This window comes from Amblyomma americanum, chromosome 11, assembly GCF_052857255.1.
Source record: "Amblyomma americanum isolate KBUSLIRL-KWMA chromosome 11, ASM5285725v1, whole genome shotgun sequence".
Taxonomy (NCBI): domain Eukaryota; kingdom Metazoa; phylum Arthropoda; class Arachnida; order Ixodida; family Ixodidae; genus Amblyomma; species Amblyomma americanum.
The window spans coordinates 6,530,672-6,556,718 of NC_135507.1; the positions used below are offsets into that span (position 1 = coordinate 6,530,672).

The 26,047-nt window shown below is 50.1% G+C and overlaps 1 protein-coding gene across 6 annotated transcripts in view; it reads left to right on the forward strand.

The window, feature by feature from the left end:
- LOC144111184 (uncharacterized) overlaps nt 1-26,047 on the forward strand; it is a 214,711-nt gene that overhangs the window by 145,717 nt on the left and 42,947 nt on the right. Inside the window, exon 1 of one of the 6 annotated variants that reach the window (XM_077644364.1) lies at nt 18,785-19,008. The exons of 4 other annotated variants lie outside the window; for them this stretch is intronic. The gene's annotated coding sequence lies outside the window, so the exon portion shown is untranslated. Of the gene's footprint in view, nt 1-18,784; nt 19,009-20,802; nt 21,123-26,047 lie in introns of those variants that run through there. One more of the 6 variants, XM_077644363.1, reaches the window with a different exon arrangement.

Sequence of the window (26,047 nt, forward strand, 5' to 3'; positions counted from 1 at the left end):
GCTGCCATCAAAGCGAAAGTGTTTAGCGCATAGGTCCAGCCCGCCAAACTAGCGGCACTAGTAAAGCCTAGCGTCGCCTTCCATGGCACCCGCTGCCATCAAAGCGAAAGAGTTTAGCGCATAGGTCCAGCCCGCCAAACTAGCGGCACTACTAAAGCCTTGCGTCGCCTTCCATGGCACCCGCTGCCATCAAAGCGAAAGTGTTTAGCGCATAGGTCCAGCCCGCCAAACTAGCGACACTACTAAAGCCTTGCGTCGCCTTCCATGGCACCCGCTGCCATCAAAGCGAAAGTGTTTAGCGCATAGGTCCAGCCCGCCAAACTAGCGACACTACTAAAGCCTTGCGTCGCCTTCCATGGCACCCGCTGCCATCAAAGCGAAAGTGTTTAGCGCATAGGTCCAGCCCGCCAAACTAGCGACACTACTAAAGCCTTGCGTCGCCTTCCATGGCACCCGCTGCCATCAAAGCGAAAGTGTTTAGCGCATAGGTCCAGCCCGCCAAACTAGCGACACTACTAAAGCCTTGCGTCGCCTTCCATGGCACCCGCTGCCATCAAAGCGAAAGTGTTTAGCGCATAGGTCCAGCCCGCCAAACTAGCGACACTACTAAAGCCTTGCGTCGCCTTCCATGGCACCCGTTGCCATCAAAGCGAAAGTGTTTAGCGCATAGGTCCAGCCCGCCAAACTAGCGACACTACTAAAGCCTTGCGTCGCCTTCCATGGCACCCGCTGCCATCAAAGCGAAAGTGTTTAGCGCATAGGTCCAGCCCGCCAAACTAGCTACACTACTAAAGCCTTGCGTCGCCTTCCATGGCACCCGCTGCCATCAAAGCGAAAGTGTTTAGCGCATAGGTCCAGCCCGCCAAACTAGCGACACTACTAAAGCCTTGCGTCGCCTTCCATGGCACCCGCTGCCATCAAAGCGAAAGTGTTTAGCGCATAGGTCCAGCCCGCCAAACTAGCGACACTACTAAAGCCTTGCGTCGCCTTCCATGGCACCCGCTGCCATCAAAGCGAAAGTGTTTAGCGCATAGGTCCAGCCCGCCAAACTAGCGGCACTACTAAAGCCTAGCGTTGCCTTCCAAGGCACACGCCGCCGAGTGGTAAAAATAACCCTAGGGCGTATAGTAAAGGCGGGGGCGAACCCTTGACCGTTTGGCACGCCCACCCGTGTGTAGTGTATGCGTGACTCAGTCAGTTTAGGCGCGAAGCGTGTGACCGTGACGTTAAGCGACGCGCGCGCCTGAGCAGGTAGATAGATGAAGCCCCGGAGTCGTTGCGTGTGTGTGCACAGCTATAACGAATGCTAGCCCATAGCGTAGATGTTCAACAGAAGAAGAAAGGTAAGAGTGAGGCTGTATAGATGGCGCACGTCGATGTAGCCGTGTGGTGTTTCCGGCGTAAATGCGCATATATCCGCCGCACGATCGTCTCGCGCCGGGGAGCACGCGGCCTTGGCTGCGACCTTGCCGCCTTGCCTCGTCCCGCATAGTGGCGGCCGTGTGTCCCGGTGACCGCGGTGCAGTTGCTTCCCCCACCGCGCCGCGCATAGTGCCTCGTGCCGTGCCCTCCTTCGCCAAGAGCGTTCCATTGTTGTACGCTTCAGTTGCTACCGCATTGTGGAAATCGACGCGACGACTGGTGCTGTCCACGATTGGCATTGCTGATGCGACGGGTTGACCGGAAGCGGCGTAGCATGCTGTGCAGAAGATGGCCGACGCACTGGGGGGCTTACTTTCAATTAGATACAGCCTGCGTGTTTCGTATTCGTCTTGATAAGTAGCACGCCGTCTTAAGTCAAGATGGTGTAAGGAAATATTACTTTCTTCGCGGGGCGCTAGAGGTAAGGTATAGTGCCAGATATGACAGATAGAAGAAAAGAGATCATGCTATCAGAGGCCTAACCCACGAAACTTGCGTCTTCGCCTTTGTCTTCGTCTTGATGTCTTGCTGTTGAGGTGGTTGCAAAAAGGCAGTGCACTGTAATCTGCATAATGGATCCATCGTGTAGGTACATATGGTGTTCGTGAAATGCTGGATCTATGACGTCACTTCTCCTCAAAGAGGCCGTTGAATGTGACCGTTTTTCTTTGGTTATTTGATTGATTGATTCTTCGCAGTCACACATGCGTGTTTGGAGCGCTTTTTTCAGCGTAGATAGCATTGCATTGTAATTTGTGTGATCCCTTACATGCGCCCGCAAGCGTGTAAAATCGTTCGTAGCAGCGACACAGGGACTTTATTTGATACGAGATTTTAATAGTGAAACAAAATTTCTTCCCCGTACAGGGGAACTGCATAACGGCATTGCCATTCCATGTGACATTATTTCTCTTAGGAGGGATTGGCAAACACGCAGAGATTGCATTGTGAACAGTTAAGGACCTTGAATTTCAGCAGGGCTTGAATTACAGACGATCTGCTGGAAGGGTTCTCGACGCCAAGTTCAGGAAGCCGAAGAAACGCGTAGCTCTTGTCACACACCGCCGTTAATCACATTAATCACACTTATTCGGCACCGCGTCTTTTTTTTTGTCTGTCCAAGAGGAAAAACTGCATCGTTTGGCTTTCGAGTGCAGCATATACTTAAGTGGAGGCACAAATAACACTTGGGTAGCTATAAATGTGCATAATTTCGGCTCTCTGTCCTCTTGCATATGTCTTCATAATTTTCAAGAAGCGCACTACAAAAGGAAAAGGAATGCGCGCTAACGCTTTACACGGGCTTGAGCTTTGAAGGCCGTGTGCAGGAAGCCTCTGGCCATTCTCCTTATTCTCCTTGGCGTCGTTCATTCATTTCCCTCACTCCTGTATATATCTATTTTTTTTTTTTGTCGCCGGGAAGCACCTGCGCGGAGAAAGGAAGAGGCGAATGCCAAGGTCGCCATCATCGTCTCTCTTCTTGCAGGCCAAGCGCGGGGCGATGGAAGGTCGCCCATGCAAGCTCGATTCGAATGCTCTTGTGTGTGCGAACGCTTGGGCGAGAGGAGAGCCTCCGGCGCGACGCGGCTCTTACATGCATGTATTCATCCGCCGATGCTTGTCATAAAGACGCCCTCATTCACCTTCCATTTCCGCCGCGCCTTCGAATTCGCAACGTCCGCCGCCGCCACTGTCGTCCTGGAGGCATTCGTGGCAGGAAGCGGTGGTGGTTCCGTCGTGCGTGCGTATACGTGTCGATCCTGCCGCTGACGACGGGTATGCCAATTTGTGGCCATGTGTGCGTCCTTGTCTGCCTTGCGCTTGTTGAGGGCGCAAAACAAGGCACGAAGGGGCTGGCTGAGTAAGCGTTTCAATGGGCCATATCGGTCTCATGGTCTGCGTATTATCGGGAACCGTGCTGTGGACCACATCAACGCACCCTTTTTGAAGTACTCCGAACTTATTTGAGAAAATTGTTTATTTTTTTGAACACTTTCTTTGTTTTTCAAACGAGCACTTGAGACCGGCCACGAATTTTATGCTATCTGCACAGCGCACAATTTTGAAATTCGTTTCTGCAGGCAACTTAGACGTGCTTTTATTATTTCATGACGGTCACTCGTGGTTGTGTAATGGCCATCACTTATCATAATTTCCTCTACCGTCCAGTTCCAGTTCCTGGCGCTCTTCGGACTCAGGGGATCTTGCACCAATAAAAACATTTGGCAATCATTATTACTCTTTTACAAATCGAAATTTCTTACTGCTATACTCGGTGACAACTTTTCCTGGCAATGCTGCAGAGGCTAGGCAGGAAAGGAAAGGAGATGGGATTTTGTCCCCGTGCGGAGGAGTGAAAGGGAGGAAGCTATGGAGCGACACAGGGAACAAGACGGCGCACGGAGAAAGCCCGTCTCCTTCCTTTTCCTGCCTAGCCTCTACTGCATTGCCAAGGTTTATCCCCTGGTGTAGTACCACCACCGCCACATCTGAAACTTCATGGATGCTGCAAGTGCGTCACTACGCTGCTCGACATCAGTGTATGATGTCTGGGGGCTGTTCATTAAGGCTGGTCGTGGACGAGCACGTGTGTTTCAGACGGCTATACGCGTCCATCTGGCTGGAACCGCGCAATTGTCGTCCGTGAGAAGCGCGAGTTAGATAAGCCCCCGCTCGCCTATAGTCGTAAAAGACCGCTCTGGCGAAGCTTTCCGCTGCGCCTCGGACGCGATGTGAAACAAAGACACGACGGCGCGGAGTTGTATTCTTTTTTCGCCGGTCCGCTTACGTAAGCTGCGCGCACCCGGAGGTCACACACTTACACGCCGTCGCCGTCGTAGTGGTGGTGTTGTTCGGTTTCCGATTGGCCTTGACGAACGCGCCACACGATGTATACCGATGTCGAACAGATTAGACCACGGGATATGCGCGGCAGATATTATACGAGGGAGGGGGGTGGGGAGGTTAACGGGCGGCGCTTGTGCGTTGCTCAACGCATTGCCTCATGGCTGATGCGAGTCAAGATTAAGGAAGGTGGGCGGGTACACTCCAAGCGATAGAATTATGCGAGACAGCCTGTCGTGAACGGTGGTAACTCGTAACCTCCCCCCCCCCTCCCCCCTTGCGCCCACAGGTGAAAGGAAAACGGTTCTAAGTTGTCCGCTGCCTTTTCCAGGAGAATTGGCATCAGAAGCAAAGGGCATTTTGTTGATTTTTTATGCTAAATATTGGTGTTCAAGAGAAGCAGTGTATTTTTCCTTTTGGTATCTTCACCACTTCCGGCGGGACTTTACCTTGGTAACGAGAGTATTGCAAGACGGCTTTCGGGGCTTTCGTGTGCCCCCAGTTGTTTTCAAGCAGGGCGCAACTAAGAAACACGCGGGTTTCACGGACGAGGGGCACCTGTCCAGGCTTCACAAGTAAACGTGCGACATGTAACGTGTAACATGATCACGTGTTACTATCGAACCAGGTTGCAATGAAGTCTACTCGTATAATTGTGTGTTTCATTGTGGAGCTTCTCTGTCCCTGCTCATATAAACTTTAGCCTTTAATTTAGGCTAGCGGGCCACACACGAGGTGCTCTTGCAGCATCTTTCATGCGACGTGAACCAATGCATAAGTGGGGCATGATAGTAGAAAGACGGAAACCGTTGCGAATGGAAGTAAAGAAAGGTTGTGGCGTTACACGTGGTGTTACTGTTGACGTGTCTTGCTGTGGGCTTTGGCGAAGGATATCCCCTTTCCTAAAAGCTTTGAAACCTCACTTTTACGCAGCTAGCGTTGCTCATTACTAGCTCGCCTTAACTGCCTTACGGTGGAGGAGGTTTCTAGAAAAGAAAAGGCGCCGTGTCTCTCACTCCAGGTGCACATCTGAACCGCACCGTGAAGGAAAGGATGAAATGACTTAGAAAAGGAGAGTGGAAGGCAAGACAGCCATGTTCAATTCGTGAAATTTTCCCGTTATCCGGAGAATGTTGAGAGTAAAGTTTCGGAGTAAGGGAACTTTTTAGGTAATCTGGGATTAAGAACCAAAAATATTTTTTTTAATTACGGGCTTTCCAAACGACTGCAAGGGAAAGGGTCAGGAATATGGATTTTCCGGTCTACTCAAGGAATTTTCGGCTACAGCATGAAACATGAGCCAGGCAAGGGCGGTCGTCGGTCTGCAAATCCTCAGCTTTGCATATTGAGTTATTTTTCTGCCGCTGTATATGTGTGCCACTAGATCCAGTGACCCGCGAATTCTCGTGCGCTCCACACTGCAGCCTCTGGGCTGCACTGCGGGCAGCGCCGGAGCCATTCTTACGTATACGCGTCGTTCATCACCGCGCTCACGTCGGTATAAGTACGCATAGGCTCCGCCGCGCTGCGCGCTGCCTGACATAATGCTTGGCAGGAACCATCATTATACGGGACGCTCCGTCTCTGCGCTCTCTTACCCCGGCGCACTGAGGCGCCTGGAAAGCAGCGGTGGCTTCGCTACTTCGAATGGCCAGCACCGCTGCTGCACCGCCTGCGGTCGTTGTGCTCGATTCCGCGAGCTTGGTGCGCCGCATGCGAATGCTGGCGCCATCGTTGCGATTCAGAAACCTAGATTTCTACGGGATCCCTTTGCGGTGACCGCGCCGCAGAGTTTACTTTGGCGTTTCAAGGAAAGCGAATCATACCGCGAGTAAAACTCGTGACGGCTTCGTCTTCTGTACTGTGCTAGATACTGCCAGAAGGCATTTACCTAACCTCTCCATGCTATCCACCTCTCTGCCAAAAAACGTACGGTCCACTTGTACTGCCCGCTTGTACTGCCCACTTCTACTGTCCCAAGCCACGGTTCATTTACTTCTCGAACATGTCGGAAGGAGTTTCCAGAAATGGAGTCATCCATCCAGCGAGGTGACGAAAGGAAAATTGATGCTACGCTTTGGAGAACCGGCCCGCTCTGCATTCTAAGCATGAATACGCCCATATGGGAGTAAAAAGGGAGTGCGCTGGATGTCATCGTACTCTTTTTTTTTACTCCTTTCTGTTTGGAATGTGTTTGCCAGTGCAGCAAGACCTGCCTGATGAACACGGCCGGCGGCATAAAGTGTCCACAGGCATAAAGTGCAACGCAGGGAAGCAGATGGGCATGACGGAGTTAACAACCTCTGAGAATTCACGCGTGTGCATATAAAGTTACCTGTAAGGCGAACTAGTTCATGCCTTCTGTAACTTTGTGTGGCCTGGTTTGCGTCCTGGAGCTTTCCGGAGGGGTTGTGGCAGGCGCGCACGATAGACCGCTCACACGTCACGTACGATGGCTCACCGAGACCGACAATTTGGCTTTGTTGAGTGACGTGTCCGTGGCGAGTGCGGTGTCCATGCCGTGTTTATTTTGTGCGTGGAGCAACGCCGTTATGTTATTTGCGCCTGTGGGAAAGGAGGGGGGCGGGGGCGGCTTTGACTACAAGAAGGAAGGCATACGCCAGCCACTGCAGGGGAGAATTTGCAAAACAAATACACAAACCAAATAAATCAAATGCCTTTTCGGTCATTTTCCTTTCCTGTGTGTATTTGTCGTCTTCTAGCCTATTGCATGTCTGCTCTGTTGCACACCTAAGTAGAGCAGCCAGGGACTCCTGACGGAGAAATGCGCGCTACGCTGGGCAGTAAAGACGGTCCTGCAGAGGCATTTTTATGTCTCTGCTGCAGTGTAACGGCCGCAGTACAGGCGGCCCACATCAGCTCAGCATTCAGCCTTACCGTTCTACGCTTTATCCCCTTCGTGTGCTTGCGGTTTGGGATAGGTAAAATACCAGCACCTTTGCATGCATTCTTGCAGGCTAACGTGAGGTCTACTAAGGACGTCTCGAACAGCCTCATGTTTGCGCTTACAGCATCTGTGACAGCCTTTGACGTCGCCGACCTAGCTGCCTCAGTCGGAGAGAAACCGGCTGCGCCTCGCATACCCCGCCCTATAACATACTGAGATGATCCGGCGCCTGCAGGGCACTCCGGTGTCGGTAAACTGTCGATACAGCGGCGCGTACCTCGCTGCGTGGATTTCCGTGGAGGCGCCATAGCGACGATTTCGTAACATTGTCGACATACGCTCGCATCAGAAAGAACAAAGGATCCATCGAGACTGCAATCTCTTTTTTGCACTCGCGCTGACTGCATGACCCCGTGACTCGCTGCGCGCTGGGTTGCGGCGCGGTGACGTGAACCGATGGTGTCAGGTCAGGCGATCGATCATCTGCTTCCAATACTTATCGGCCCTTCGTCGGCGTAACAGCTCCCGGCTGACCAGCTTTGCGTCCCGGTTTTTCGAACGGGAACAGACCGTGCGCTCGCGGGCTACAGGGCGGCGACAGCGAAAGTTGTTGACGTATAGCTGGAAGCGACGAGGTACAACTAGCGGGCTACTCTCTCTCTCTCTCTCTCTCTCTCTTTCTTTCTTTCTTTCTTTCTTTCTTTCTTTCTTTCTTTCTTTCTTTCTTTCTTTCTTTCTTTCTTTCTTTCTTTCTCACCTAGTCCGCTTCCTCGTGCTCTCTGTCGGTTCGCCGTTGCGCCTCCCTCAATCCGTAACTGTCACTGCAGTTTGCAGTCGCTTGAGTGTTGGCCGGCACTGCAGCAGACCAAGTAGCTCGTGCCGATGATGAATAGGCCTCGAGTGTACCTGCCTCGAAGATTTAACAGGGCAGTTGACTACGCAGCAGAGTAAGGCACTAGGCAGCATTGTAGTGGACTACGCAGCATTGTAGCGGACTACGCAGCATTGTAGCGGACTTCGCAGCATTGTAGCGGACTACGCAGCAGAGTAGCGGACTAGGCAGCATTGTAGTGGACTATGCAGCATTGTAGTGGACTACGCAGCATTGTAGCGGACTACGCAGCAGAGTAGCGGACTAGGCAGCATTGTAGTGGACTACGCAGCATTGTAGTGGACTACGCAGCAGAGTAGCTGACTAGGCAGCAGAGTAGCGGACTACGCAGCAGAGTAGCGGACTACGCAGCAGAGTAGCGGACTACGCAGCAGAGTAGCGGACTAGGCAGCAGAGTAGCGGACTACGGAGCAGAGTAGCGGACTACGCAGCAGAGTAGCGGACTACGCAGCAGAGTAGCGGACTACGCAGCAGAGTAGCGGACTACGCAGCAGAGTAGCGGACTACGCAGCATTGTAGTGGACTACGCAGCATTGTAGTGGACTACGCAGCAGAGTAGCGGACTACGCAGCATTGTAGTGGACTACGCAGCAGAGTAGCGGACTACGCAGCAGAGTAGCGGACTAGGCAGCAGAGTAGCGCACTAGGCAGCAGAGTAGCGGACTAGGCAGCAGAGTAGCGGTCTAGGCAGCAGAGTAGCGGACTAGGCAGCAAAGTAGCGGACTAGGCAGCAGAGTAGCGGACTACGCAGCAGAGTAGCGGACTACGCAGCATTGTAGCGGACTACGCAGCATTGTAGCGGACTACGCAGCATTGTAGCGGACTAGGCAGCATTGTAGCGGACTAGGCAGCATTGTAGCGGACTAGGCAGCATTGTAGCGGACTAGGCAGCATTGTAGCGGACTACGCAGCATTGTAGCGGATGACGTAACATTGTAGCAGATTATGGAGCAAAGTACAGGAGACGAAGACGTCATGAGTTTTACTCCTCAAACCGCCCAAATACCTGAGAACGAAAGGGCAGGCATTAATTTCTTGTAGAAACCTTGCAAAAATGTTGTTGGCGGCTATTTCAGTGTCAATTCAATTTAATTGCAGTGAAATCAATGGAAATTGTATTGGATCTTTTGGTGTAACGCATACGATTGTAGAACAATGTGTGCTGTCCACTTCGTCAGCTGTGCATGGTTCATTGAACAAACAAGGTGGAGCGATTCTTGACTCAGTTATACGAAAGTTCATCTGATACACGAAGGCCACCGAGATTGATTCCTTATGAACAACATCACAATACTAGCTAGAACGGCGCAGCTACTGTAGCGAAAGCGGAAAAAATAATCGCCTTATAGTTTATTGAAATCACGAATGCTACGAAGCAGCTCTTATGTCATAGTCTGGAAAGAGGTGAGCTCGCTTAATTGATCTATGCGTCCTTGCGTCTTGTTTGTTTCATTACCTTGAAGACATCGCAGAAAGGGCGAATAGTTGGTTCAGTTACATAACTCGATTCGCCTATTCGAACAGACGGGTATGATGGAGCACCTCCGTACCATGCCTCCAACAGCGGGGTGTGTTTGAAAGTGCAAGACGAACACAAAGCTATCTCATCAAGTTATCAAAACATTTTGGATATAAACCTATTACCTCAAAGTTTTGTCTGCAACTGCAGTTATTAGCAAACAGCGCCGGTCCTGTCATGTCTGTCTGTGTGCTCGTCTGAAAAAGTAGCGCAGAATTACTTTTCTAGAAAAATGCATCACCAACTACCTCCGCTACGTGTTGATTAAGTTTGTCGAAGCGCGCATGTCTCGCCCAATTCATCGCAAACAGCGCTCGCAACTTCGCTGTACCTGGGTAGCCTCTTTCGTTCGGACAAATTTTATGCGTGCGTAAATGGCATCGTCTCTTTGTTACGCACTGAGGCTTATCGGTAGTCTTTCTTGAAATACGGTGGCAGGTACAACGCGTCAATCAACGAAGTCTTCTGTTAGCTGAGGCTGCCCGAGCGAAACTCCGACTCGTGGCAATGATATATCGCGAGTATATGGGCAACAAAAGAAAATTCGCCGACATGATTGACAGGTCTCGTGCTTTACAAGGGACAACGCGCGCTATTGCGGTGCAGCCAGGGCTAGTCTTGTCATTTACGAGCCCATAACATCAGGTGCGCTGAATGTAGGCAACGCACTGTACATTTCTTTGAGGAAGAGCACTAACAAAATGGCAGACGCTTGGGCTTGGTGCAAGACATGAAGAAATATGTAGTGTGATCATGAGTCAGGGCACACGCACACACAGCGCTAATTGCCAGCAATGGAATGCAATATGTAGAATGAATAGGCAAATGTGACATGGTTGTGACGGAAAGAGTATGTGCGGTAAATGTTTGTCAGCCCACTGCCGCGAGTGCCGATGTATAGCACTGCCAAAAAAAATGTTAAAAATTCACAAATTTCGGTTCTCACGCGAAATCACTGATGCCGAAGGATTGCAGTTTTGCGAAAAAAAAGTGCGTAAGCGACCCTTGTGCGGAACCGTTATCACAGGAAGTGGCATAACCGGGTGATATTTGTTGCAGTTTGTCTTCTTCTGCGTTGATGACCAGACTATCACTATTTGGTATAGAAAGGGAATTTCCTTTGCGCAGTAAACCATTGTTGGAAGTTAGCGCTGTTTGTGTGCGTGCGTGCGTGCGTACTAGATTTCTTGAGATCATTAAGACGAGCCCATTCAAGGACTCGTCTATTGGTGCCGTGCCGAACGCAGTGCTGAGCACAACTGCCTTTAAAACGAATTAGGTTTCATTCTCGAATCTGGAAATGGCCAGAAAATTCGGCTTCTGCGATTTGAACTGTCGGTTTTTCCATACATTACAATACAGTGCAGTACTATACTATACTATACTATACTATACTATACTATACTATACTATACTATACTATACTATACTATACTATACTAAACAATCTTTGTTCAGCATGATAATGATGTTCAGAACAGACATAAAAAGTCTCAAAAACGCTTGTCTGGGCCCGCAAGCCAATAAATGACATTAAAAATAGTGCGTGAAATTAAATGAAAGGTAGTGGACAAGCGATTACGATAGTCGGTAATGCAGAGTTTGAGCGCAGCTGTTCTCTCGCTACCTGCCACCGCTAATAGGTGGCGTGTTAGGTTGCTAGCCACCTTCCGATTATCCATAGCTCTGCTCGAGCTGTGGCAGGTGGAATTTCGCTCTGCTATACCACCTGACAACACGCCGACGACGACGCGGAACGCAGGAACGGGAAGAGCTGCTATCGTAGCCGTGTGGGCACAGCACGAGACATTATCTGACCTCAGTGTGCGGTGACATGCCGCAGTGGTAATGACAATGCATGCAAGTAAAGAAAACGCTAAACGACACTGAAACCTACTCAAGGTAGTCAAACACATGCATGCATGAATAGGTAGTGCACAAATTAAGTAAATTGTTACTCACATTTATTTCACGAAAACAGTAATTCTGTTGTTTCTTGCGTACGGAAGACAAATATTTCATAGGCAGCATCGGTCCAAGGGAAACCTGTCTGGAACGAAGTGGAGGAAATGTACTGTTCAATTATACTTGTAGGGTAACCTTTGGTGAATGCGAATAACACGTGGTGCCTTTCTTGTTGCAGCTACTTTTACGAAGCACAACAGTTACATCAAGAGAGGGAGGGTTTATTGAGGAGAAAGGCAGAAAGGTGACCCGAAAAATGAATATCTGGCCTGCTATTCTGCACTGGGGAAGGGGAAGAAAAAGAGAAGTCACGATGAGGGATGGTGATGATGGGAGGAGGCAGATGTGGATAAGGTGTCCCGCCATAATCAGTTCGGACTCGGACTGCTACTTTCTCCTTAAAAAGAGGGCATGTGGCCGGCAGGATGAAGTTACATCAAGATCAATAGCACAACCTACCTGAAAAAAATGAAGGAGTACGGGGAGGGGGAGTTCTTTCTGTCTATACTCCCTTTCCTTGTCCTACCCGCCCGCTCGGCGACTGCAGCGGTCGAATTCAAAGTGGCCTGACCACTTTCGCATTGCACTGCGCGCACACAAAACCCTTTCGGGCGCGCCGCTTGTTCAGCCGCAACCCTGGGGCGCGACCCAATAAGGGTGGGTGCGTGCGCGTTGACTTTCCGCCGTTCCTTGTTTGCGTTGCCGCCCTCTACGCGTTTATATACGGCCCCCTGTCTATATATCTCTCTCCCTCCAATGCTTTCCTGCTCTGTTTGGCTTAACCGCCGCCATGTTCAGGGTCGTGTGTGGCACGTGGGCGTGGATTGCGTGTCCGTGCCTGATTAGGTGCACTGAGGAGAAGCACCACCCACGACGGCGAATTTTTTGCGGGCCGTTAAAATATAGCCAACAAACCTCGTGGAGAGCATTGCTGCGTAACTCCTTCCGCATCGCCTCGGAAGGCCTGGCCTCGACATCCTTGCGGGTTTTATTAAGCACCTCCGGTTTTTTACTCTCTGACGCTTCGCTAATCCTTGGGTCAGATTTATCGAGGCTTGTTCTCGGCATATGTGCCGCGTCCACCTTCGGTCGTCGTCTCAGTTCTATGAAATGCAGCTGAGACTCCTTCTTATCAACATTTCTTGAGGACAGCATTGCCGCCTTTGTTTGCTCGCAGGTCCGGACCACATTTTATTTTTATTTTTATTTTAATTTGAGACACGTCACTGCACACCAGCGTGCACCCGCGCTGTCCCTATGCGATATTGCTTTCCATTTTCCACGGTGTGACACGCAAGCTGTCCCTACGCGGGTGTGTTCCTTCACAAGAATGGTCGTGGTGTCCAGCAACGGAGGGGGGGTGGGGGGCTCGGCGGACGTGCTGTAGGTATATAGTGAGGTTGACGCAACGAGTCCTCCTCGCGCGTGCTCCGCAATGGACACAAATCGCGCCGACACCTTTGCCCTTGGTTGCGTGGTACACGTGCTAGAAAAAAAAAAAACCCGACATAACTAACCCAGCGAAGACGCAGGCAGCGGCCGACCCGCGCCGCTGCGCAACCTGCCGCCTTGTCCGAACCCAGTCACCGCATTACTGTTCCTGTCACAGCCGGTGCGCATTTGCATGCCGGCACCGATGCTTGGAATGCGTTCGCTTGCCGCGCTGTTCGTGTTCACGACTCGAATGCCCCGTCCCTTCTCCTTCCTTTTTATTTTTTTGCCTTTGTTTTCTTAATGTTGAGCTTGGACCCTCCGGCCAGCCAGATCTGGGGAATGATTTGCGATTGCATCGGATATGCAGTCCCTCTCATAGTCGGGTAGGACCGAGCGCTGCCGTCCCGCGTCGTCGCCAGAAAGGCCCGCGTCGCCTGTAATGACGTAAATATGCGGGATGTATGCATATATTTTATGCGTATAGCTGCAGCGTCTCACTAAGAAGCGCTCCGTGTAGCCTGTGTGGGTCCAGACGCGTGTTCGTTAACGCGCCTACGTCCAAAGGCGTCGATCAGATCTGCGCACGTTTTTTTGCAAACCAAATTACCCTCTCAGCGCTTTCGGCGAACGCTGTAAGACTACGCAGAGAGGACTGTCGCGTTTGTAAAAGAGGTAAGGAGAAGGAGGGGGGGAGAGTCGGCTTGGTCACGACTACAGCACTTTCGTCGCCGCGCGGCTTTGACCACGTGCTTTCTTTCAGTTCGTTCTTTCTTTTCTTCACCTTGCTTTCTGCGGCGCCTCTTTTAACTTTTTGTCTCTACGATGTCCCTTCTGCCGTGTCTTCCTTCTTCAAGGCAGCGGCTGCTTTATTTTATTCCTTCCCGTTCATTTTGTTTTGTTTCTATAACTCCGTCCTTTTTTCTTTACGACACCACGCAAACTCCCTTTGACGGAGGCTCGGCTCTTTGAGAAGCAGCTGGAAGTTAGGCCTAACGAGTAGAAGAAAAAGCGAATGAGGGAACGGTCAGCTTGTTCTGTGGCCCTCCGTAGCGCTTTCTTCCAGGAAACATCGTGGATCCTTTTTAAAGGCGCGACACACAGTCGCAGAGTGAAAGGCAATGATGGCAACGGCTGTGTACGGCTCTGTGTGCGAGTGGAAGGACTTGCTAAGCCTCACGGACGCTGAGCTTTATTTACCGGCCGTGGAATGGCCTCTTTCGTCTTAAAGGTTCAACTTTTTAGAAGAGAAGAAAGTTGCCGGTGGTGCTTTCGTGAAGGCCGGATTGCTCTAAAACTGCTCTACACCCTCTGGCTTTACACCGTTTGGTTTTTGTATATTTCATGCCCTTACAAGAAAGTTTTAAGGCTTTTCTCAAAGGACCTGCGCCTCTTTGAGAGCCATTGGATTTTGTGAGGTACGTTCACTTCGTCAGCCGGCATACAGCGAGAAACGTTAATCTGCGAGTCTATTCTGTCGCGAAGCTTTGCCGCGTTTGTTTATCGCTGTCGGCTTCGGACCGTATCACTTCACGATGCGAGGCGAGTTGTCAAGCTCGCGTTTGCTAGACATGACCAAATCACTATGGAACCATCGCGGTCGCACGCCATGCGATTTGTAATATCCTGGATTGGTCGCGGAGGTCCGCCGAGTGGACTTGCTCCTATCGATTCTTTGTGGACACAAGTTCCCCTTAGTGGAACGCTTTGTTTCAGTTTTGCGCCAACCCGCCCTTGTGTAGTCCATGCCTTCTTCCGAGCTTGTCATCACAGCCGCGCGCAATATATCTGTTTTCTATTCTTCTGTATCGTATGAGCAGGGTTACCACTCGTAGCGTTTCCCAGATGATTGCTAGAGTTACGGTTCTGAGATAACTGGATCTCGTTGAAAAATGTTCGGATCCTCAGTTGCACATACAGGCAAACTGGCTTTTTTGAGTAGAAGCGCTGGTCAGTGGCGTCCCGTTGAAATCATAGCGTGTTTTATTTATTCAACATTGCAGCGTTTCATTCCTGTTACAGCGAAAACTGCAGGAATGTTATGAGGGGCCGCAACTGCACATGATTTGCACATGGCCAACGCATGGTCGGCACGTGGCCCGCGCGTGCTCAACCTGTCGGCACCACGTGGTGCGCACGTGTGCAGCATGCCATTCCACGTGTTTTACACATGCTCAACACGTCGTTACAACTTGACCGCCCATATTCAACTAGTGCTGGTCGGTTCCTCTATGGCTAGTCACATTGGGCCCACATACCTGGAAGCACCTGCTCGCAGGCGCCCGATTACCACAGGAGCGAAATCCCAGCAATCAAATGCCGTAGACTCGTACTTAGTTTGTTCCCATGCTCTCTCCTCGAGCGTCGTATATGTTGTAAAATTGATGAAGCAGATCACTAGTGTATATATAGCGTGTATAGCGTATATTAGCCTCACCTACTTACCTGTCATAAAACGCAACACAAGAGTACACATCTAGCATCGCATAAAGACTACAGCGTATGTTTTTGCGCGCTTTATTCTGTACGAAGCAACTACGCCTCACAGATAGTCACAGCGCGTTTAATGAGCTCGTAAAAACACCCTCGCGTGATCGCAACGGGGAAAAAACTAAATAAATAAAGGCATCGCGTCGTTGCGGCTGAATTTGTACGTGTACCGGCGATGGCGTGCGCATCGCGTCGTTAATTAATTATTATCCCTTTAGGAGCAATTTCTCATTGCCTTGATTTTTTCTATCTGCCGTCCTATTTTCGTGCACGACGCGATCAGCCGCAGTACAGGTGATAGAGCGTTTTAGTGCATCGCAATGCGCTTCCGCGATCCGCGGTATAGAAGCAACACAGGCGGGCGCACGTGCATCGCGGTTAGCGCTTCGCTAAAACTCTCCAATAAAGCAGTACAGCTGACTCTCTGCGCTCGTCCACGCGACGTTTTCGACTTTTCCGTTACCAGCTTCGTCCAAAAGTGGTTCGCTTTAAAACCCCGCTGCAGCGCGTGTCCCGGCGTTAGCGACAGTTTTTCCTAGCCTTTCCGCCTGAACCACTATGTGCCGCGGATAATTCCACGCGCTGTATAGCAGCTGGGGACGGAGTAATTTTGGAGTAAATTACGAGCTGAAGGAGAGCGTTATAAACCGCCACTCCTGCCTGGCTGCGAGGCGCGAGCGGTTTTAAGCGATCCGCACTTTGAACTCGCCGAATAGCTTCTCGGGGTGTCGCCATGGCGCGAAGATATACGGGATATACTTTATACCGTATATACTTTCAGTGAACTCCTTCTGGGCTGGTCGCTGTGGTGGAGAGTAATTGGCTCCAGTTTAATTATGAAGTGCCCCCCCTCCTCCCCCACACATTTCAGCCTTGGCAATGCTCCCAAATGAGTTGATCCTTTTCCACTGGGATTTTGTGACTTCGCTGCGTGCTTCGTACGCGCTTGCAAGTATTTCGAAATAGGTTTTTCTCACCCGCTATGATTCTTCTCGGTTTATTGCTCGTTTTCGCTATCTCAGAAGTCGTCGACGGCTGTTCTTAATTGGAATGAATTATTTTAGAACCTTAGCTCTTATTTTATTCTACATATAAATCTGTTCGGAAAACTGCCTGTTTAAACGGAGCCGTGAACCTCAAGCGTGGCTGTCTAGACTCTCAAGGTTCAGGGTTTCGCGTTACGTATCTGTCATCTGTGGCGTTATTTAGAGCGTGGAGGGGAGAAATAATTTCGATATCACGTGCGTTCGTTCTGTGGGTTACTTACGGGTGGCTTACGTAGCGGAAAAGAAGATTATTTCACCTTTTTTGCCTTACACGTCTTTCTATCCTTTTTCTATTCTTAGCCCCTTGTCGACTAATGCAAGGGGCTGTCTACCCAGCCGCGGTGGTTCAATGGCTCTGGCTTATACGGACCGCAGCAACCGTATTTCGGTGGTGGCGAAATAAAAAAGGCGGCCCTATTGTGTACGATCTCAGCACACGTTAAAGAACCTCAGGTGGTCTGAATTATTCCCGAGCCCTCCATGGAATACGGCTTCCCTCAAATCCCATGTGTCGCTGGGGGACGTTAGGCACTGCAATTTAAATGTAAAATCAGTTAGCTGCCTAAACTGGTTTGGCGGCAGTTAATCGGGCGACTTTCTCATGTGCTTAAGACAGCTTGGAAGTGTTCTGCTCCGAAGCCCGTAGTTTAAAAGGAATGATGAACATGCTTTGCAAGGAGCATATAGATGTCAATCTGTATCTCATGTAAATTCATTAATATATAGACTCGATGTCATGTGAGAGCTGTGCTTCTAGGATTTGCACGGACACAGATTAAGATTCACAGGTTAAGAATCGCAGGTTAAAAGCGCATATTAAGGAACACGGTTTAAGAAGCGCGTAATGAGGAAAGCGTACTGAAAAGCGCATGTTGAGGATCGCGTATTAAGGAATGCTGATTAAAGAACACAGATTGCCAGAAACGAGAACGGTTAAGCGCATTACTTAACCACAGTCCCAAGCACTTCTTCAGTCTGTATATTATGTAGGCGTGGAGGGTACACCACAGTGTGTAAATATCCTGATTCCGACAGGTTTTACTGATGAAAACAATACGCATTTCCACGGTATTTAATTTCCGAAAATGTTACCTCCTTACGACTAGGGCGATTGAAGACTGGCTGGCGCGCGTATCGCTCGCGGTTTGAGAGGTTTGGTAACCCCTCGCGTCCGTTGACTTTCTCGGTAAACAATATCTGCGTAATTTCAACTAAGGGATTCCTCCAGCCACATGTGAGGTTAGCGAACGTTGTAGGTACGTAAAACAATCTTTTAATTTTTTTTTTCCAGTGACAGTTCTGTTCTGCCCAGGTGTGTTTCTACGGTACGTTAATCGATGTTTTCCAATGCAGGTCATATGCGAGGCATCGCCTGTTTGTCATAATCTTGTCTGCTGTGTTCTTTTCCGGTATCTCTGGAGAGGCTTCTAGTGGATAGCCTCTCCACTGCGAGTGCAGCATCCTGCGAATACGCAGACTGTGCAGCTTCTCTTACGCAACGCGACAGTGCCTCTTGAGTGATATCCTTCAACGCTTACCTCTTGTACGAACGGTGGGTTGCGGTGCAGCATCGTCCACTCGTGTTGCAGGTCTGTAAAGGTTCTTGCCGATATCCGCGCATCCGTCAAGTCGAGATGTTTTTGATCAATAAGTTCGCATCTGTGCGTGTCTCTGTGCAGTTCCATATTCCTTGCAAGACTAACATTATTATTTCACCAGTATAAGTTGTCTGTGATTGATTGATTGATTGATTGATTGAGATCAATACGTTAACTTCGCTAACCTCAGCTCCTAACTGGGGCATTCATCTGTTTTCATTTTCTCACGGGTTCATTCGTTCTCGTTAACGCACGTATTCTTCCACTCTTTCATTCGCATATTCGTTCGTTCATTCATGGAGATGGATGACCTGTCGCCTGGCACGTCCCCTTACCGCGTGCTTTCAGCCTCATTTCTTTCTTCGCCTTTCCCGCGCTCTTAGCTCCGGACCTGGGGTGCGCCGCTCTTGCTCGCGCCCTAACCCACCTTCGTTCTCTCCTCCTCCTGTTCGGGGGAGAAAACACCTGCTCCCTTGTGTCGGCTATTCGCGAACCCCCGCCGTGAACGAACGGACTCTGGGAAATGGAAGCGGCGCATCTTCATCTTGTATGCGCACTCTGGTGGAAGTGAGGTTCAGGAGAGGAGAGGGGAAGAGGGAGGGGGGGGGGGGGGGGGGAAGCTCCGCTCCGAGGTTCTCCGTGTCGTCGGCCTCGGGGTTTGAGAAGACGGACGGCGTTCGCGCCGGCGGTCGCTCGTTCAGTCGGACTCGGAGTTCTTCGCGCGCCGGGCCCGAGGGACAGCCGTCGCTCGTCGAAGTGCCGGGGATTTTTTTTCCGTCTTTCACGGTGTCGACGTCGCGTCTCAGGAGACGTCGGCGTGCATTTCTTTCGTTGGATCACGACGTGTGCGTCCTCTTTCCTGGTGTCAATTTGTGAATTGGCCTTTGCACAACGTAAGTGGAGGGTTCTTTCAATCCTCATCTAATCTGCATTATTTTTAAAGCTCCAGCGTCCTACCCGAAATTTTTCTCGATGAATCAACTGCTCTTTCAAAATGTGTTGGAGCTCCTCACCCAAGTGCCTCTAACAGTGTGCTGTGTGTTAGGTCCATTAGCTTGCTTTTCGCTGTAGAGACGTGCAATCAAAATTTTATTTACTTTTTCAGACGGGATTGATCTACTCGACGAACTTAATAATTACGTAAATCTCATCTTTATGCAATCTTCTTGCACTGGACTTTGTGAGCCCCCTTGTAGTACAGTGCACGTCACCACTTAACACCTTGTAGCATTACACGTTGATGCAACCTGGGTCATATTCAGTGCCCATTTAATTTTTTTCTTTCCAATGTTTTTATTTACTTTTTGCTTCTTTAATTTATGCTCTTGCGCGCCTTTCTCTTTGCGCCTTTCTATTGCCAATTCCTTTCCGCACGCAGAGTAACATGTCATCGAATCCTTCATGCCGGCTTAATGGCCTACTTTTCAATAAAGGGTTTCTCTCTTTGTGTCGCATATGAGCCCTATTTTGCGATTTTATTTTCTTCGCTTTTTATTTTATGAAGGAAGTCAGGAATTGCACGCACATGAGAACGATGAAGTTCGCGCATCAGTGCTCACAGTACTATGCCATTTTTAGTGAAAGAAGTGTGATAGCGTCGTTTCTGTTATTGGGGGTGTGTATGTGGAAGTCACATAAGTGCTGAGATTACCGAGTTATTTTCTCTTCTTTCACTAAACTCTGGTTTTAAATAGGTGCCGTTGGTGTGACAGCTAGCGTGTACTAAAGCTCTTCATGGTAGCCATCCGATTCGATTCTGAATGACTCCGATAATCAGCTGCTAAGCCCAAGCTCAATGAATGTTATCTTGGCCGCGGCAGGCCAATTTCCACGGAGGCGTAATACAAGAACGCCCATGTGCTGTGCAATGTGAGCGCACGTCAAAGAACTCCGGATAGCCGTAATTAATCCGGAGGCCTTCGCAGCGGCGTTCCTCGAAGCCCACACGTAGTTTCGGGAGGTCCAGTCCAGCGTACCGCGCCTTTAACTTGCTTCGGCGAGCGTTAAGCACGTGCTCCAGTTGATGCACAACAGCGAATAGCAGAACACCAGCGCCTTCCGTTACTGGCGAACATCGTGCAGCCCGATCCTCATGACTCCCTGCACCCCGTTTCGACGACCTTCCCTGGCTGTTTTCGTAACTTGACCGCAGCGGTGGCCTAGTGTTTGAGCATCCGCCTCGCATGCGGGAGGGACGTGCGGGGTTCGATCCCCATTGTCTTTGGGTGCTCAGCAGTGATGCACTGGGTACAAGCCTTCCCCTGGCCTTGTTCTCGGCTTGTCTGGGAGGAACTTCCTGCGAAATGGGTCCTTCACCTCACCTTATGTAGACGAGAATCCCTTGTGTCATGGCGCTGTTTTCCAAAGCTGCCCTTGCGCCGTAATAGATCATCGTCATCGTCACCGTCTTCGAGCATCACCCTTGCCTTTCCAGTGCTGCTCCCGTTGAAGCTGGACAGGAGAGAACAGCAGCCGCCGGTGCCTACGGAAGCCTATACAGAGCAATTAGAAGACATCGCCACCGAGGATGCGCCGCCTGTAATCTTTATGGCCCACGGCCGTTCTCTCTGCGTCAGCCAGCGTGTGACGCACGTGTCGGTTTTTTTACTACTCCCCTCTCTCTCTCCCTAGCTCCACACTTCACCCATCCGCACGGACGGATGGACGGACGACCGTGCGCGCAGGCCCTCGTTGACCGCTTCGGGTGAAGCGTGATCCCGGAACTGCAGTCGTGGCGGCGGCGGCGCATGCCTGCGCACTTTTTCTCGCTCTCCTGCTCTTATTATCGTGGTTCTCGTTACACACATCGCACCGGCGACGCCGGACGCCGTCTTCGAGGAGAGGCGAGAAAGAGCCCGCGGCGGGTGCGGGAAGAGAGTGGGGCCTCGTGCCCTTTTCTCTTTCATTTTCGTTGTGTGTGAGCTGCGGCATGCTTGTGCCCGAGTTTGTGCGCGTGGCCTGGTGCTCCACTTCCTATCGCGCTCTACGGCAAGTTGTGTGTGTGGCGGTGAGTACAGCGTACCGTATTGACGCGATTTTAAGTAGCGTCATTCTGCGTTAAGTCTTTCCTGTCCTGTTTTTATTTCATTTCTTGTTCGTTCTCGTTTTGCTCGGCGCCCCCACCGTCAATCTCTTCTGGTCAGCTTTCCAGTCTGTCGTTCAACACGCACGTACACGCACAGTGGCACATACACAGGCACAGACACATGCGCAGACACATGCGCAGGCATACAGGCACACACACGCACAGACATACACACAGAGAGGCACAAACACACGCGCGGCCTTCTTCGAAAAAGGTGTCGGGGCTTCTGTAGCGCAGTGCCGAGGACAAAGCAGAGAGTGCAAGAATCCGATACAGGTGCTTGTTGTTGTCCTTGCTGTCCGACTTTATTTTGTGGTGTTGCGTTGCAGTAACTTTAAAATGCCGTACCGACCAGCCCAAAACACCTTGGGCGCTGCGAATTTTGATGCAATAGTTATATCCGTGTTATTGCGGTACCTTTACCCATCGTCGGGCTGTCTGCTTTACCCGCCATCATACCCGCGCACGTCGTCTCCGATAAATTGGTGCCTGTCGTCGCATTTTGATGGAAACGCGTCTATCAATCCAGTGGTCGTATAGAGTGACCAGAAAACAAATGTACTGAGTTGAACGGGGCGTTGCAGCGGTGCAGTTTGGCAGGGAACACACGGTAACCTCTTTTTGGTCAACGAAACAAGAATGAAGAGTTTCTCCGTATGCAGTTGCTTCCTGAGCGATTGAGAACAACTTTCTCGACCAAAATGTGTTACAAGTACTCGTAGTGGTTGTAAACTGAACGATGCCCTTTCCGCGCCACTGACATAAACAGCTCACTTGTCGGCATGTCAGGCTTTTCTGCAGTTTAACTATCATGTAGTGTTCTGCATTGCACTTGAGCTTTCACGAGAGTAATTACTAAGATGCAATGCAGATCTATTATCGGTCTTTTTCAAAAGTTCGCAGAGCACCCGATTTCCTCGTTTTTACCTTGTATTGTGCCTCAAGTAAACTTCTCAAAACTCCTACTTCTGCGGAAGACGAGAAAAATTTCAGGTCTCCTAAGGTGATACACTATAGCCCTCTGCTGCACCGCCTCAAATAAAACCCGTTGCCTTGCGAACTTTTGAAAGCACGGTATCGCGTTACCAAATCTTGTCCTTTGTTATGTTTGCATCGATATGCTAGATAAAACTCCTCTATACAACCGATGTACACAAGACTCCAAGAGCAACTAGAAAAGGAATAAGAGCCGAATTTCAAAACAATTATGCGGGCACGGAATGTTGTCCGTGCTCTCACGTGGTGGCATAGCCCCGGTCGAAGTTTCCAAGCCGCTTGCTCTACCTCCGAGACAATCGGTATGAAATTCTCAAATAAAAAAAAATTGTTGCGAAGCTGCACGTCTTTGGGTGCTCCTCAAAGCGTCCCTAATTTGGGCGCCAAAAAAGTCACCTGGTGAGCAGGAAGGAGCCTAATGACCGACTAGCATATTAACCTTTACCTTCTCGAAGGCCGCCATTTTAACGTATACGGCCTCCGCGCCACCTTACACTGAGAAGGCCTATTCAATCGCGACTCTGTCTTTTTTTTTTTTTACTTCTTTCCGCTGCCTCTGTCCTCTAAGCCAGCGGGTCCGACTCACTTGACCGACAGTGCGTGCATGCTTAGGCGCGCGGATAGCGGCGAACGACTCGGCCGTGAAGGCTGATTCGTCGCCGTCATCCGTAGATTCGCGGTACGCGAGCTCGCGCGGCGGCCCCTTGAGTTCTCACGTGTTAGTCCGCTGCCTTCGAGACGCCTGCCGCTGCTGACTTCATAGTTGATTCTCCCTTGTGCATACCCAGTCCGGCTGCGAAGCATCGCGTGTAAACTGTAGCTGCGCCGGATGCAGCCTCAGCACCGAAGATGCATGGACGTGCGCAGGAACAGTGCGACAAACACGTGCCGCTGAGGCGGGCTCTTTGTGTGGCCTCCGAGCGAAGCCCCGGTGGGTCCTTTCTCGCCGGAATGCGATTAATCAGAGCTGCTCCAGTTGCTCGCAGCTGGCTCGTGGCCTTTTCTCGGTACGATCTCCAAGCTCCGTAGGAAGTGCTCGGATGGGCCTTCGTTTCCTGTGAGGGAGTGAGCGGAGGGGGTCGATAGCGGCGCGTTAAAGGAAAGGTCGCTGGGGACCGTAGTTACCGCTACTTAGTGAGTGGGCACCGGCTTCATTTGGTGCCTTTTGCGTCATTCAGCCAGACTTTGTTTCCCTTTACGGAGTAAGAAAACCTGAGGGCGGAGTATTAAGGAGTCGTATATGCGTGCCAAAACTATTACACCACTTCTGTGAGGAAGGCTGTGGTGGATCGCTTCGAATTGATAGCGACCACCCAGAGTTCTGTAAAGGGACACTGCGGGCAAACTGCTTAGTGAGTTGGCACCGGTTTCATTTGGTGCCTGCGGCATAAATCATTCAAAGATGGATTTACGTTTCCTGTACGGAGTAAAAAAAAAAAGGTCTATGGGAGGAGCATAAAAAGGAGTCGTTTTTGCATGCCAAAACTATCCTGTATTATGAAGCAGGCTATGATCACACGCTTCGGAATTTTTTCGACCACCCGGAGTTCTTTGAAGGGATACTGTGGAAAAACTGAAGTTGGTCGGCATCGACAGGGCTCTGCGTGCTGCCCACTGGGAGCTCCATCCATGTTAAAAGGTAATCCTAGAGGCTGAAGTTAATTTAAAGTGTTCCATTACCGCGTCCCTGTGTAGAGCCTGGGTATAGTTCCGCACGTAGTAATAACGGAATTTTTAAGTCTCCCCTTCATTTAAATACCTTAACCTTTGGAAACATGTACTGTGGTTCGCTTGTCGTTTGGCGCATCTTATCGCTCTCATGCCTAAACCCTGTTTCAGTCTGAGCCTAGCTTTATGTATGCATCTGTGGTGAGTGACTGTGAGACATAGGCGGAGCACCTGGCCACACAATTAGTGTAAGGCTAACCCCGCCTGCAGCTTAACATCGCCACCACCAATCACCGGCTTCGTATAATGTAGTTTAGTTTTCCTCGCCATTATCCACCAAGGTCTGCCACTATGCTGCTATAGCGCACTTATATGTGTCGACCTTGAAGCAGTTCCTGGCGCGAATTCATACGGAAGAAGCGGGCTAGCAGGGCTTAACGATGCATTCGGGCTCAAAACTCCGTTTAAGGAGGGCGCGCTTTCTTCTTTGTCGCATATGCGGCAAGGAAAACCGTGCTGTGCTTATTTAAGCCACGAAGTGCGCAAAGCTGTCTCGGCCATTTCGCCTAACGAGGTGTCGCATCAAGAAACCATTCTGCTTGTGCAAACAGCGCTTGACAAAAAATAAAGAATGTTAAAAAAGGCGCAGATCGGATTATTTCCTTTCTTGCTGTTCCGCAGTAGTCTCTTTGGGATCAAAAGTACGCTGCAGTATGGAATAGAAATGTTAGTCAGGATGTGCTCTTTTAGATTGTGAGGGCTTAAGAGATGCGATTGCCGGGCTTCGAAGCGTCGACATCTGGTAATGAGTGCGCGCGTAATGTGCGCGTCACATAAAGCGAGTCATTAAATGTTCCACCCACATCGGTCATTAGGGAAACATATATGCGGCGCTTCTCTGGGTTTTGACAAGGGTAACAACAAGAAGTCCTCAGCTCAATACGTCAGTAGCAGCTTCCGTTCCTGTAGGGGTCCTCCATTACATGTTTCTCTTCCTCTTTTTTTTTTTTTTTTTTTCACGGAGGACACCATGACACGTCCGCATTGTAGCAGGACGTTTTGGGGCTTTACAAGAAGACTACAGGAGAAAGCGGTAGCTAAGTCACTTGTATGTTTCAGGGATCCTTTGATGCATTCATGTCCGCAGTGTGGCGGAGTCACCAGCGATCACAGCAAACGTTTAGTTATCTCGAATGGAAGTTGAAGCGGTTAATTTATTTATTATTTATTTAGTCACACTGCTGGCCAAAACGCCACATCCCAAGCAGGAGGGGCTTTTCAACAATAAGAAAGCATGGACAAGCGTAAAGGACGACACATAAAATTAATCCAATGTACAAAATACAAAACAGTAATGATCATATTTGGACGTCACGCTTACGACTGTCTTAACAGCATAGCTTAAGAAAGTTAGCATGAGGGTACGAATAGGATGGGGTGCGTCTGTTAAACCGAACTGAACAAAAGGTAACCTTTGTCTGTGTGATACGTACAGTCCCTGTCATAATATTACGGAGCACGCTTCGGCAATCGAACTCTCGCCACACCTTACCAAACGCAAATTAGGAGGTACTGCTTACACATCTTAGCACACGTCACTGGTGCGTTCGTGTGTGAACAGAAGACACACTCATATCTCCTCTACGGAACACGTGAAAAAAATTTCAAGCGCCGAAGCATGCTCCGTAATATTTTGGCCGCACCTGTACGTGCAGGATGCTGTACAGCAGCAGCTTTCGGAACTCCTTCGAAGACAAGCTCAATGTGTGGGGTTCGTCAAACATTCTCACACGGGTCATAGGTACACTCTTTTAATCGCTCTTGGTCAGAACGTAGGGCAGCGTTGACGCACTTTATTTATTTGATCGTAGAGACCCGTTCCGCCATCTTCTCGTGATCGTATGCTCCCGCGTAATGTTGCCGTTGCGGAGCAGACAAATGCTTGCCAGCTCCGCCTCAAACCCAGGTCGCATTCCAGGTTCTGACGTCGCTTACTGGGGTCTCGTATCGTCAACCGACCGCAACCGGTTGCTGTAGTATGGACGGGATGGACACTGGTGTCGTATTTCATTGGTCTGGCTGCTATTAATTAGCCTTGCCGAACTGTAAAAGCAGTATAAATAACTAGGCGCCGCAAGTACGCAGTGATCTTGCATTTTAACTTCGCTGTAGATAAGCTTCCC